The sequence below is a fragment of the Myodes glareolus genome, chromosome 19, assembly GCF_982192425.1.
Source record: "Myodes glareolus chromosome 19, mMyoGla1.1, whole genome shotgun sequence".
NCBI classification, from domain to species: Eukaryota; Metazoa; Chordata; class Mammalia; order Rodentia; family Cricetidae; genus Myodes; species Myodes glareolus.
In genome coordinates, this window is record NC_142044.1 from 5,801,177 (window position 1) to 5,815,602 (window position 14,426).

Sequence of the window (14,426 nt, forward strand, 5' to 3'; positions counted from 1 at the left end):
TGGATTTCTATTTTCTTTATGAGTTTATCCACCCTCAACGGTAACTAGAAACGTCCCCTGAGGAAAACAAGCTAGTTTAGCTTTGCTTTGTTTTTGCCACACAGGAAATGTGCTGAGAAAGCTAACTGGGGACTACTTCATGCTTAGTAAATGTTTGAGAATACTGCAGGTTCAAAGATTTTCGCATGACAAAGGCATGGAAAAGTAGTCTTGGTTTTAAATCATTCAAAATGTGTAAAAATAATATTTTAGTGATTTCTAATATGTTTTGTGATTAATTAATACTATGCATGAGAGGGTTTGTTACTTTCTATGTATAAGGTGCGTTACATCTAAGAACTGTTTGAATCGCCTCCTTACTTGACGACTGGTCCCTTTGTTTGCAGTGTTCCTGAAAGTCGCTCTCTGGGCCTTTGTCTTGCCTTGGTTTTTTGGGTTTTGGGTTTTGGGTTTATTTTGTTTGTTTGTTTGTTTGGTTGGTTGGTTGGTTGGTTAGTTAGTTGGTTGGTGTTTGATTGATTTTTTGTTGTTGTTGTTTCTGTTTTGTTGTTTTTTTGAAACAAGTCAATCAAACACTATATTAGAGTAATATATATTATTTTATGACTTAGTAATATTCAATGTAACCACTTAGGCTTTACCAATTACTGGAGAACTACTGTTTAAGTTCTACTTTTAGCTTTGTATGATTTGAGTGTTAGTTTTTTCTAATCTAAATGTTTCCATGTCATAATATTTATGGAATTTCTAACTAATATGAAAATAGGGACTTTTTTCAATTTTTCTTTGGAATTATATTTTATAAATGTATCTGTTTTTTGGTGATTTATTGTTTTAAATTTCACATGTAAAATTTTTCTTGGGTATTTTTAATTTCTATATTCTTATTTTCTTTTAGTTTTGAATACCTTGAGATTTCTTGGAAGGATATATATTCAATCTAAGGAATAATTCTAAGCTAGTCTTATAATTTGATATGTTTATCCATTAAATCTGGGAAGATTAATCAGGATTTTATTCCTAGGTACTTTTTGCATAGTTTCTGATAATTTATGGATTATGATAGAATTAATTCATTTTTTTCTTGATAGAGAAAGATTCATGTAGGGCAAATTAAGTTAATGTTTAATAAGATACAAATTAACAGATAAGCTTTAGATTTAAGTGCTATTAGTACACTTAGAAATAAAGGTAGCCATGGCTTGATCCTCAAGGGCCTAGGACATCACACAAATTCAGTTAAGTTCCTCTTGGCTTGTCCCTAAGGCCATCCACCCTGCTTCAGGATGTGCTCTCCCAGCTCGGCTCGTTATGGAAAGATCTATCTCTTACATATGCCACTGTAAATCTCAGGACCAGTAAATCACGTACTGCTTCTGGCGTTGTCCTTTAAAAACCTTAAACTCTTGGTGTTTCCTTTTGTTTGTGTGGAGAATGTTTGGCTAGAATGCTGGTCCCCGAAACAGGCCTGAGGACCCCAGGCCAGTTCTCCCCAGCAGTCTGACTGGACTGAGCTTTTCTCAGTGCTGAGGGGGAGCACCACTAGCTCATCAACAGAGCTTCAGGAAGATGCTTAAGGCCTCTGGTGAAAATGATAGATAACTATCTGCTTTTTACTGCAAAGTGTCTTATAGATGATGATGTCTGTTTGAATTTTCATATATCTTCAGTAGAAATATAAGAATATAAAACATTTACAATGGAAAACATTTTGATTTTCTTAAAATTTCTTAGCAGGGATGGTTATATAAGCACATTTTCAACATCTTACTATTTATAACAAATGTAGTTAATTAAAATAATATAGAGTAGATTTTTTAAGAGCCAAAATATCTGACTATGTAGCCAAAATAATCTAGATTTTTGGTAAGTACGTGTGTGTATTTTCTTGAGTTAGAATCAAAAAAATCAAAAAAGTCAAATCCTTTTCTGATTTACAGCTTGATGGTTCTTTATATTTAAAAATACTTCTTGAAAGATACTTTTAAATAGTGATAAAACGGTGCCCACAGTTTTTATAAAGCAGGTTTGATTTCATTGTGACTTGTAAGAACCTGATTTCCTGTGTTAGAGTAAGCGGAAGGAAAGACGGTGAACATGTGCTTGCTATGCTCTTTGTGTTTGCAAAGTCTGAAACAACGTTCCACCCATGACTGCGGCAGTCAGCACTTAGGACACAGTCCTTTTTGCTCTCTGTCATGGGACTGTTAAATGAAGGCCGTGGTTTGCTGACTTTAGAGGGGTGTGGTAACTGGCCGTTGACTGAAGGGGCAGGCCATTCTTAAATTACCATCGACACTGGGAAGCATAACATTTGTGTCATGGCGATGATCAGATGAGAGCTACAGAAATGGGAAGTGCAGAGGGGCTGCATAAAACTTCTTAAAAGTTGACTCCATCGTTAACAACTTCTTACATGTATAAAAAGAGCTATGCTTATACCACCCATTGCCTTCTCTCATGCCATCTCCCAAATTCTTTTCTTAATAACTAATTAAGTACATGGGCGCTCGGGGTCCTACTGGCTGACACAGAATTTCCTCTAAGGGCCAATGGTTTGTTAGCTTGACAAAAGATGTGGTTGCTGAAGTCTGATTTGTGATTAAGTATTTCTTTTAAATGAGACTGTTTTAATACGTATGACGTATATAACTGTAACCCAAAGGAAGACAAGAAAGCCTTCTACAATGCTGGTATCTGATTCTACATGAAGGTTTGCTGATTTGCTTGATGACTCTGTCTGTCTGAGTCGTATTTTATATACACTCTTTTGACCTGTTCATCACTGTATCATAGTGACATAAATAATGAAAGTGATTTAATAGACACTTTCTGTCAATAGTGAAATCGTGATCAAGATATATATCCTTTTTATTTGCTTTATGAATAATATAAAATTTGTATTAAAGGATTGTCTCTAAGAATGTAGGTCCTGTGCTATCTTTATAAAATGAAAACATCCTGGTTAAATGGTCATATATGGTGTAGGGGTCTTCTACTGAATGTCCAGTTCAGGTCTCATGGTGAGAAGGTTGGATCTTTGGTTCTTCATCGTTTTGATTTTTTTTGTCTCACAAGTTCTTGGGGCATATAGCATTGACTAGAAAACTAGCCAGGAAGTCAGGAAAAATGTTTATTCTGTTACTGATCCCACCACCATATGGGTTTTGGGTAAGTTCCCTTGAAGTTTCTGTGTCTTCTGTTTACTAACAATGAGTGAAATCGAGAAGAAATTGCCATTTACAGAACAATATATAGTATGAAAACTGTATCAATTAATCCAATGTACAGGAAAATGCTTAGAAGAGAAGGAAGCTTAATTAATTGCATTTCTGCAAAAAAAAAAAGAGATTAAGTTTGAAATGGTGTTGTTTCTGTAAACAATCTTCTTTTTCTAATTATCAAGTTACTTTTAACATGTTATCCTTTTAACGGTTTTAGCACTGTGCTAATGCTTTTCTATAAAAATGTCATATCAAAGAATAACAATGTGGCAGAAAGAATTCAGAATGGGCCCGTTATTAATATAGCTGATATTTTGTGGTATCTTCATGGTATGGGTGAAAAGGGCATGGAAAGGGGAACATGGCTTGCAGCTTCTTGCTATACATGTATATGTGTGCGTTTCTGAGGGACATAAATATTTTTTTGTGTTCAATTATATTAGAGGCCTCTAGCTTGAAACACAGCTGTCAGGAGTGTCTTGTTTTGATGCATGAAAATATGCTTTTGCAATAAACATCCGTTGCTAGGTATCAAAATTGTCCTTCCCTTTCCAGTGATTTTGTCTTTCAGCTTCTTCTAAGACTTCTTAGTGCTTTTCTTGTAATAGGAAGATTTCATTTCTTACCACCTGTGAGAAGAAGGATTTGTTTGAAGAATTAATTACTTTAGGACTTAAAATTTGATATATTTGTATTCCAACATGTTTTTATTTATAACCCATAATTACTCAAAAACCCCATAATTCAAACAAACTAGAACAGAGTGTAATTTTTAAGAATTTTGTGTATTTGATTCAGAAATGAGTATTTGATTTTCATAGGAGATTATGACTTTGTGTGAAATTGCTTTCCTGTGTCAATTGCACTAATACTACATCACCAATATGTTGAAAATTTTTCTTTGGAAGCTTAGTTTAATGGGCTTTTTCTTGATTTCAAATTATTATATAAACCAATATCTTTTCAAGTTCTCAGGTAGTAGTTAGAAGGGTATTATTCCCCAAACGTATGCCCTATCCTTTCTAGCCAATAATGGTTTTCAGGGGTAAATGTTATTTTAGTAGCAGTCTCTAATGTGACATTTGTGAGGATTTTCTGAATAGATGCTTATTATAAAGGAATGTGTCAAAAGAAATTTATCAAAATTGATGACAGTTTTAATTCTCAGTGATAAGCTACATCCTTATTTCATCCACTGTTCTTATGATGAATTGTGTTATATTTTCTTATTTTGTACTTTTTTATTTAAACATTTAACTAGAGTGAGATTATTTAATGAGATGTTGGCCTAATAGACAACCTTTTTTTTCTGATTAACTGTAGAAACGTCACAGTTTGGGTGGGACATCTTTTTTTAATGAAATAATTCAATTTAATTCTTTCTTCAGATACTTAAATATCGAAGGCATTTTTACGGATTTTAATTTAACTCAGTAATGTCTAAAATTGCAGATATACAAAACAATACTGGCTTTACTAATGCTATTTTCCTTCAGTGTCGGTATTCAAGATTGGCTGTCCTTAAATTACTAACTTTTAAGATCCTCTTCTGTGCACTAACTTTATTTTTCTCATTCTGCTAACCTACAGCTACTTACCTACCTTGCCATCAATCCTTGCATTTTTTTAACGCTGTGCACTTGACGGCTCTCTTCCCTGCGACTGCACAGGATTTTCCCTCCAAGTGGCTGGCTCTGTCCTTCAGTGTCACGTTCCCCCTGAGTTCATCACTCACACCCTCTCCTTTGTCTATGTCTGTCCATCCTGTGCTGTGGCGCAGACGACGGGGGCTCCGCAGGGAGAAGATACACAGGTCTGTCTCTCCTACTGGTTCCCTTTGCGTTTCTTTTCATGTAATCTAACTTTCCCAGCCTGGAAACATTTTGCCATCTTTTACTCATTTCATAAATTTTCGTTTTCTAATATATGAAAACATTGAATTTTGCAGGTTTTTAAAGTATATATTTTTCAACTTTTTACAGCTGCTGCTCCAATTTGATAGATAAAAGTAAAATAGTGAATTTCATACAATGTGTATGTTATCTTTCTATAACTAAAAAAAATAAGAGATATAAAAGTTGCATACATGTTTTTATGTATACATGTGAGTATGTCAGCCAGATTAAATTAATAAGTTAATCATAATTTACTCCCAAACTTATTTTACACTTAAAACTTGATTTGTTCCACTTTTACATAAGTTGAAAAGAACTTTTTAATTATATCATAACCACCATTGTTCTAGGATATGAGGGTACCAAACACCTAACACAGGCCCTGATTAAAGTTTATTAAATTTATTTACTTATTCCTATTAATACTTAACAGATGAGGATAGTGTACTATGTAAATGTGTCAATGTGGATGGTTTGAACAGTGTGTTCAAAAAAATTACAAATGCAAATAAAATCTGTTTTAAACAAATATTCATGGAAGAGCTGAAGCTGGAATGCCTATTAAACACACTTTCACTAAGTGAAGGCGCTGGAGTACCGCGCTAGTGAACACGCTCGAGTGTGTCCTGCTAGATGTAGGAAAGATCAAGGCAAACACACACAGCTGCAGGCATTTTCAGGGCTCGGCTAACAAATAGAGGAAATAATTAGTTATAGACACTGTTATAATGTGAGAATCACAAAAAGGGTGATATGATCATTTTCAGCAAGATTTGGGTTAGTTCAGAAAGTAATTGTTCTATCGAGTTGCATATTAAAAATTAGAAAATGTTGACTATCTCTATAAAGAATGTTTCAAATTGATATGGAAAGGGGAACAATGTGATCAAAGGTGTCAGGCGGTGTTACCTAGAAACTAGCAGACAAAGTCAGTGTTCACATAGGTTGTGTACTGAAACACGTAAAGCAGTAGGATCACGAACTTGGGTGTTTGTTCCTAGAAAGACTGTTGTAGCAGTGGAAAAGAGCAGATCAAGTTAAGAGCTAGTGTTGGTCAAAGTAAGGGACATGAATAAGAAGGGAAAGTCACATGACGTCATGGGTAGACGCAGACTTTTTAAAATTTCTGAGAAAGAAAAGATTCGGTGAAATAATTAATTAGATATGATAATAAAGACAAATCAAAGAGAATATTGTCAGAGAATAATCCGATATTTAATTTATTGTGTTAGATATTCACAAATAACATAAAGAGAGCAAGCTTGGTCCCAGGATTGGGTTTCTGAGGTAGGACACAAGTGGCGGTTGGCATGGGGGTTGGGGTGGCAAATAGACTTTAATGCTAGATTGTGTAGGTGATTGAAGCTACTGAGGGTCCATGATGAATAAAGAGATGTATGGAAATTTGCTTTGGAACTAAATGAGCATCAGAGAGATTTCCATGGGATTAGAAAGTAAACATGGAGGAGCAGAAATGCAGGCCTAGAAAGTAAGGAACTTTCTGGGCTTTGACTCTCGCCTGCCCACACCTTCCGTGTGCGTACGGGCATTAGTGTGCTCACATGATGCTGTAAGCCTCAAACAACATTATATCAGCATGTTTCTGAGACAGCTTGTATTGTAGCATCAGCTTTCTTTCCTGGGTAAGAGTAGAAATGGCCCCTCTGCTAAGAGGCAAAGACTACACTGCGTTTTAGTGTAAAGAGAGGGATGTCAGAGTCTTCCGGGGAAAGCTAAGAGTGTCTCTAATCAAAGCAGAAAGATTTCAAGAACAAAGGTCAGGACTTTTAAAGCAAACAAAGCAGAGTGGAATTTTGTAAGAAAGTGAGTATTAAGAAGATAAAAGAAATGCACTATATAACGGTTTAGTGGCAGAAGGAGAGAGGGAAGTTACGCTACTCTAAGGGGAAAATTCAAAGCTTCATTTAGAGGTTGTCAAAGGAGTGTGTGTGTGTGTGTGTGTGTGTGTGTGTGTGTGTGACAGCCAGAGGGTAGAAATAACTTGGGAGAGGTCAGAGACTCTGAGCTGGTTATGAAGGCAGCGCTCCACAGGACAGGTGGTATCTGGTAAGCACACGAATTAGAAGAGTTTAAAGAAAGGAGAGGGAGAGTTAGAAATGATAGATACTCGCGGATAAAATTCTCAGAAAATAAGTTAAAAATTCCCAGAGAAAAAGATATTTTATTGGCTTCTGATATTGTTATGAAACAGGTTTGTTATTAGGTAACTGAAATCTGAAGGCTTTCTCTGCAAATGTTCTCCCACTGTGGTGGGTGATAGGTCTGTCGTGGTGAGTTGTGGGCTCTGATGCTGGTCACAGCACGCTGCAAGAGATGTCTTGGTCTGCACCGCCCAGCACTGTGTTGGATGCTACATACTCAGGCTAGCGAGGGGTAAGGAAGTCTAGTGCGTTCTGTCCAAAGCCAGGAACGACAGATGGACCAGCAGAGGCACCAAGAAGAGACTCTGACAGCGGAAGTGCTGTTAGTAGGTTAGTGACTATCAGGTCAAGGTGATGTCAGCAGTAGGTACAAGTGAGATGGGGTGAATGCTTTGTTAAGGTTGAATGAAGTGTTAACCAGTAGGTTAGTAACGTTAGTATCCTAGACGCACATCCCCAGTGATGTTTGACGTTATTTTCTTTGTCACTATAACCTATTAATAGCTCAGCCCAAGATATGTGGGAAAATATATGGAAGTATTTTTTTGTTATGTAGGATTATTTTTAATTTATATATATTTGTATTATTACTTATTCTAAATTATTTGTATTTGCGATTGTTTCTATGTACTTACTTTCTATACTATATAATACGTATTCTATATTTAACAGGTTATTAGTTTGTGGCTACTAGAGTAGAATACATACAGTTGACACGGAAAACCGCATCACAGCTTCCATACTTGCTCTCCGGAGCTTCGCATCTGAGTGGGCTTGAGGCCAGAAAGATGCAAGCCCAGTTCACTCACTAGGATGCGAGCCTGGGCTCCTCCAAACACTCCTTAGCTTTGGTAATGAACTTCAGCTAGTTTAAAAGAATGGTGCTATTTGGGATGGGCTCGTAGGGACTGAGCCATGACCTCACACATCCTGAGCACATGTTATTACATTTTCTAACCCATGGCATAGACTGTTGTGTTTTCATAGAGAATCAAAGTTTATCGCTTTGAAAAAAGAACACCATCTTAAAAACTACAGTCAAGGAAATGAGAGAAGAGCTGACCGCAGAGTGGCCGCTGGAACATGTTATCAAAATCATAAATAAAAGCCCAGCGTGTTGGGGAAACACATTTGCTACAGCTTAGAGACTGTATTGAGAGCCTCGAGACTTAGGTGACTTGGAAACTTTTAATAGAAAAGCGAGGGAAGGTTATGTATAGACATTTCTTTAAACTAGAAATTCAGGGATACATAAGCAGATGAAAAACATTTGAATCATAATCCAAAATGTGAAATATTAATTGAAACATTATAATTTCTTGAAATATAAAAATAAGATTTAGATTAATAGTAAAATTAATATGATCTATACAAATCCAGAACCTTAAAAATCATGATGTACTTTCTGATGTGGGGGAGGTTCTTATGAGATGGATCAGTGGATGAAGTCAATGTCCCCAAGCCAGGGGATTTATGTTCCATTCCGAGGACCCACATAATGAAAGGTGAACGCCAGCTCCGGTCCTCTATCTCTGACCTCCACACCAGACAGCAGCTTTTGTGTGCTCCCTACCCCTGCAACTAACATCTAAATAAATAAATAAATCTAATAAAATTTTTAAAAAGAAAAAATACTTTAAAAAACCTGATCAGAATTAAATTCACATATAATACATTCACTAAGATGTTTTTACAGCATGAAAAATTATATCATTTAATGGAGCATTGTCTAATTAAGTCATATATTTACGACCTTAAATTTGTTGTCATTTAAATATTAGGCCCTGTATTGTTATAGAAACACTATCACTTCTGTAATTTGAAAGAAGTTGAAAGTACTTTCATTATTTGGCTCATATGCAAAAAGCTTATTTTTCAGAAAAAAATATGTCTACTTTTTATCAAGTTTGTATTTATTTTTAGCAAATCCATAGCTCTTTGCATTACAGCTTTGATTTACTACATTTACTACAATTTACTACAATTGATTTACTACAATTTACTACATTGGTAGTCTCTAACCAACTAACCAATAAGGTGTTTGAATAATGAACATTAACAGGATTCTTTAAAGAGAAAAATTTTAAATTAAATATTTGTGTGTATGTGTTTGCTTTCATTCAACAGAAGAATAAAAATAGTGGTTGACTAAGCTGGAAGACTTTCCATTTCAAAAATAAGAAAATAAATGCCAATAAAATAAAACAGCACTGCCACGGAAAAGTAAAATATGCAGAAAGCTAGGAACAAGGCATCGTCTCGCAAGAGTTGCCTTAACGATTAGAGAATTTTGAGTCTTGGCATAACTAAATGGTAGAACGCCTGTTTGGCAGTGTGTGGTCCTGAGTTTTTATCTCTAACTACATAACCAAAGGATAATAGTCATAAGGTTGGAGATTTTGTCATGAAATTCTAAACTGATGGCCAAAATATGTTAATAAAATGAGTTCCTCAGCCATTTAAAGCTTCCTCTTAATATTAAAGACCAAACCTACACATTTTTTATAATTATAATCAATTCTAGATTTAATGTCTTAATAAAAATAGTATGTATATTATTACAGAAATAAAAATGTAATGAAGTCTTAAAATTCCTATTTAAGTAGCCACATGATCAACACACTTCATTATGTTACACTAAAGTTACTCCCTAGTTACATTAATGGCATATTAAATTTATGATACAACATAACTGACCTATAAAAGGAGAAATTGTTCATAAAATTCTTAACCTAGGGCTGTTAGAACTCACATCCTGCAGCCCATCTTTCCAAGGAACGTTTACAAACATTCCTTTAGATGGCCTCCCTCTAGATGGGGAGGAAGGGAGAGTGGCTACAGCCCACAGATCTCTAGTGTACAGTGTTTTGAATATCTAAATACCCGAGCTGTTTGAGAAATTTAGGCTGAAGTGACCAGTCCAGTCCCCTACCTCCAGCATACCAGTAACCTTACAGAATACCTGCAGCACATTTAAACGCTGATCCAGCATGCCAAGGGTGATCTGGGAAAACGGACTGAAGGGCTGAGATGAAGAAAGCGAGACACAAATTTACAGATTCCAAGTGAAGGACACTCCGGTCTCTCTATAGGCTTGATTGAGGTTCCTCAGTGTGGTTTGCATAGAAACTGCTAGAAGGTTAACTTCCATCCAGATGAAGTCAACTGCCCAGACTCATCTGGTCCTCCAGTTTATTTCTCATAAGAGTGGCCTCAGCTGGGTTTTAGTCTTCATCGTTACTACCCGCTTTTTAGATGTGGATCATGTCTTAAACAACACGACATTCTTCTTTGTAGTTTTCATATCTGTGACCAATTAGCAGCTTAGGAAAGGTGCACAGCGTGGCGGCGAGGCATGAGTACAGCTGGAAAGCCTTGCTTCCGAATATCTCCGTTAGCCATTGGAAATAACTCTCCAGCTAATGACAAGCCTAAATCTGACTAAACAACTGAATGCCACTTTGTGAAATGTTTATTTAGACAGCATGAATAAAACATATAAATTGTTTATTTTCTTTTGTATGATATTAATCAAAATGAGTGTCTATACCCCTAAACCTCTCCTCTCTGCTTCTTCCTTCTTCCTTACAATGTTACGAGTTTTAGCCCAGCTCATGTACCAAATATATGATTACTTTTAGGAGGACAACATTTATATTTGGAAAGAAATTGTTACTGCACTGGAAACATCATATTTAGGGTTTGCTATCATTTGATATAGCAATGTGTCCTTAATTTAAGTACCAAACGTATTCTCTACAAGTTTTCTCAGTTTAAAACCCCCACATATATCTTACTGTATGTCTTTGTTTGATATAGCATTATCATTTTATTTAAATTATGATTTAAAACCTTGGCTAATATAATTTTATTTTATAACTAAGGGCTCATAAGAGTTTTAAATGTTGGAATGAAAATATAAAGGAAATTAAAATGAACAATAATCATATCACAATAATTCTGCAGAACATTTTTGTTTGAGTTTGTTGTATAATACAGGTTATATAATGTTATATAATAACATTAGCATTGTTAATATGTCTAGGACGTAAAGCAATGAAGCTCCTGAGTATCCTTTGTTAGCTACCTGCCATGGTACAAGAGACAAGCAGAGACAGAAGTCTCCTGCATCACTGTTACCTTTGTAAAATGAGCAGAGCTGGACCTGAAGGCACATTGCTATAATGTCAACACACAGCAGGCTGGAGCAGGCGGATTGAGAACTCAGGTCCAGTTTGAAGTATGTTATGAGAGCCTATCTTAAAACAAGACAAAAACTACTTTCAGTTTATCTATTGACCTATCTTTCCTCATCTGTATGTGACTTTAATGTCCATTCTTTGTTCAATCAATTCCCTTTCCATTTGCCTTGAATCTCATTGTTTTTCATCCCGAGAAGGGCAAAGGGAAAAAAAAGGTTAAATCTGAATGAAACAAAAATGTTATTTCTGCATTGCTTTCCTTTGATTGGGTAAAAGTGCAGCAAAGAAAATATTGTTTTCTTGTGTGTAAATAAAACAAAGAAATAATAAGAAAGGAAACGACATGACCGTACCTAGGTATGGTGGAAGAGAAAGTTTATTACAGATCAAAGGGAGAATAGACGGAGATGGGACATCTGGGAGAATGGAAAGTGGACATGACCCTGAGCCATCTGAGGACAGGGGAAGAGAAGGGAACCCGGTGCAGCAGCCAGGAGGTCCAAAGAGAGTAGAGTCCGGGTAACCAAATAGTTGAATTATATAGGGAAGGGAAGGGCAGCCCCTGGACAGGAAAAGCTGGGGGTAGGGGACTAGGTATGCCAGCCAGGGGGGCCCTGTGACAGGAGGAGACTGAGGGCTGCAGGGAGAACCTGCAGCCAGGTCTGCTTTGTTATGTTAAATAGGCACCTTAGCCCTCTGACCAGAGTGTGAAAGCTACCAGTGGCAACTCTGTATGGTGAGTTTATTCATGGCTCTTCCTCTCTGAGACTTCATATAAGGCATATCGATTATGGCATGGTGTTCATTTGTCCCACAGTTTATTCTAGAAGATTTCAAAGTTACCGTTGGGGAATTATTAACTCAAGCATGTTAACTAATGTGATCCATTGAGATTAATTGTTTTGGCTAGAATCATTGAATCCTCTTGGGTACATTCTATAAGTGGTGATTGTTTGGAGGGAAAGAGATAGCCCGGAGATTGAAAATTTGGCCAATATAGTTAAATATAACAAATGAGGATTAGTATTATTCTTAGGGCTTGTAGTGGTCTGTTAAATACAAATAATGATACATGATCTAACCATATATTTTGTGTGTGTACATGTGTGCTCACATGCACATGTGTGCATCTGTGTGGAGACCAGAGGTAACCTTGGCTGTCACTCCTCAGGCTGCGTTCGCCTCGCTGTTTTGGCACAGTGTTTCTCATTGGCCTGGAACTTGCTAAATTAGCCTGGCTGGCCATTGAGTTCAAAATCCCAACACGGGAATTGTCAGTGTGAACACATGCATGGATTTCTTTATGAGATGAATTCTGTGCAGTGAACTCAGCTCTACTTGCTTGCAAGTCAAGCATTTAACCAAGCTATCTTTCCAGCTCAGATCCTATGTAATTTTTTGATCATTACTAATGAAGAAGACCTTTTTGCATGTAAAATTAAGCCAATATGACCTAAATCTTGTACCATAGTTGTTTTATAAATGAAAGCTTTTTTAAAGTCGTAAATGCTGTTAGTTGTGCAGAGTAGTTCCTCTTGCCCATGGCTTCCATATGTGGAACTCTGGACTTTGATCATGTTTTCACTCCCATCCGTCCCTTGTATTATCCAGTCCCTCCCCGCTCCCTCTCATTTCTTTCTCTTTCCATTCTTTTTTGGATCATCTTCGTGTATTTTATTAATTTTGTTTTTCTTTAAGCTTCATTTATGAAAGAAATCATGTGATGCTTGTTTTTCTGGTACCTGGATTATATATTTTTCTTGACATAGCATCCTCCCATCCAATTTCTACAGATGACATGATTTCATTTTTTTCTAGCTGAGTTTATGCTACTATGTATATGTGCCATGTTTTTTATTTATTTTTACTTTGTTGACAAGTTGCCCATCTTAATTTCACAACTTGATGAATGCAACATAACAAACGTTATCTATTAGCCTCATTTCCTTCAGGCAAACACCCACCAGTAGTGTAACTGAATCATCTTCTAGTTCCCTTGAGGTTGTTGTTGTTGTTTTATTTTTTCAAAGTAACTTTTGCACTGCTCTCCTAGTGGCAGTGTTAGCTCACTTTCCCACCAATTATGTATTAGGTTCCTCTCTCCCTGTGTTCCACCAGCATTTCTTACCCCGTCCCTAACATAATATTATTAATGGAAAGTACAGCCATTCTCGGTGTTTTGAAAAAGAATTTCAATGTCATTATGATTTGCAATTCTCTGGCAGCTAAAGAATAAGTATTTTTCATTTATTTCTTAGCAACTTATATTTTATTTTTGCTTTTTCATTTGTCCTTTTGGACACGGATATACACATGATTATAAATAAATCTTTAAGGACGTTTATTAATTTCTTTGTGTATTCGGTATGTTAGTCCTGTTAGATAAATATCTGGCAAGGACTTGATCTCTCGTTCTTTAAGTTGTTCCTTCATTCTGTTGATTGTTGCCTTTGCTGTAAAGAAGTTTGGAAGTTTATATGATTCAGTATTTAAATTCTTGCTTTTGTTCCCTAGGATATTGGAGTCCTATTCAGGAAATCCTTGCAATAATCTTGACGAGTTCTCTTGTTTTTTTCAACTATTAGTTTCAAGTCTTTCATAAAGGTCCGTGATGCATTTTCAGCTGGTATTTATAAAATTGGAGAGGTATGGGTTTAGTTTCAATCTCCATGTGATGTCTGGTTTGCTCAGCACTGTTTGTTTGTCTGATGTGTATTTGGGGATCTTGTCAAGAATCAGCTGCTACTGCATTGATTTGGTTCTGAGTTTTCTTTTCCATGGTTTCCGTGTCTGTCTTTATCAAGTAGTGATGCGATCTCTATTGCCCATGAGTGCATTTTGAAGTCAGCTATTGTCATGCATTCACCATTGGTTTTCTTGCTCATGATAGCTTTGGTAAATATTGTGGTTTCTTTTGCTTATAGTTGAATTGGATTGTTTGTT

The 14,426-nt window shown here is 36.1% G+C and overlaps 1 protein-coding gene across 49 annotated transcripts in view; it reads left to right on the forward strand.

Annotated features, from left to right (window-relative positions):
• The window catches only part of Rims2 (regulating synaptic membrane exocytosis 2), a 431,117-nt gene that overhangs the window by 290,869 nt on the left and 125,822 nt on the right, over positions 1 to 14,426 (forward strand). The window lies entirely within an intron of this gene.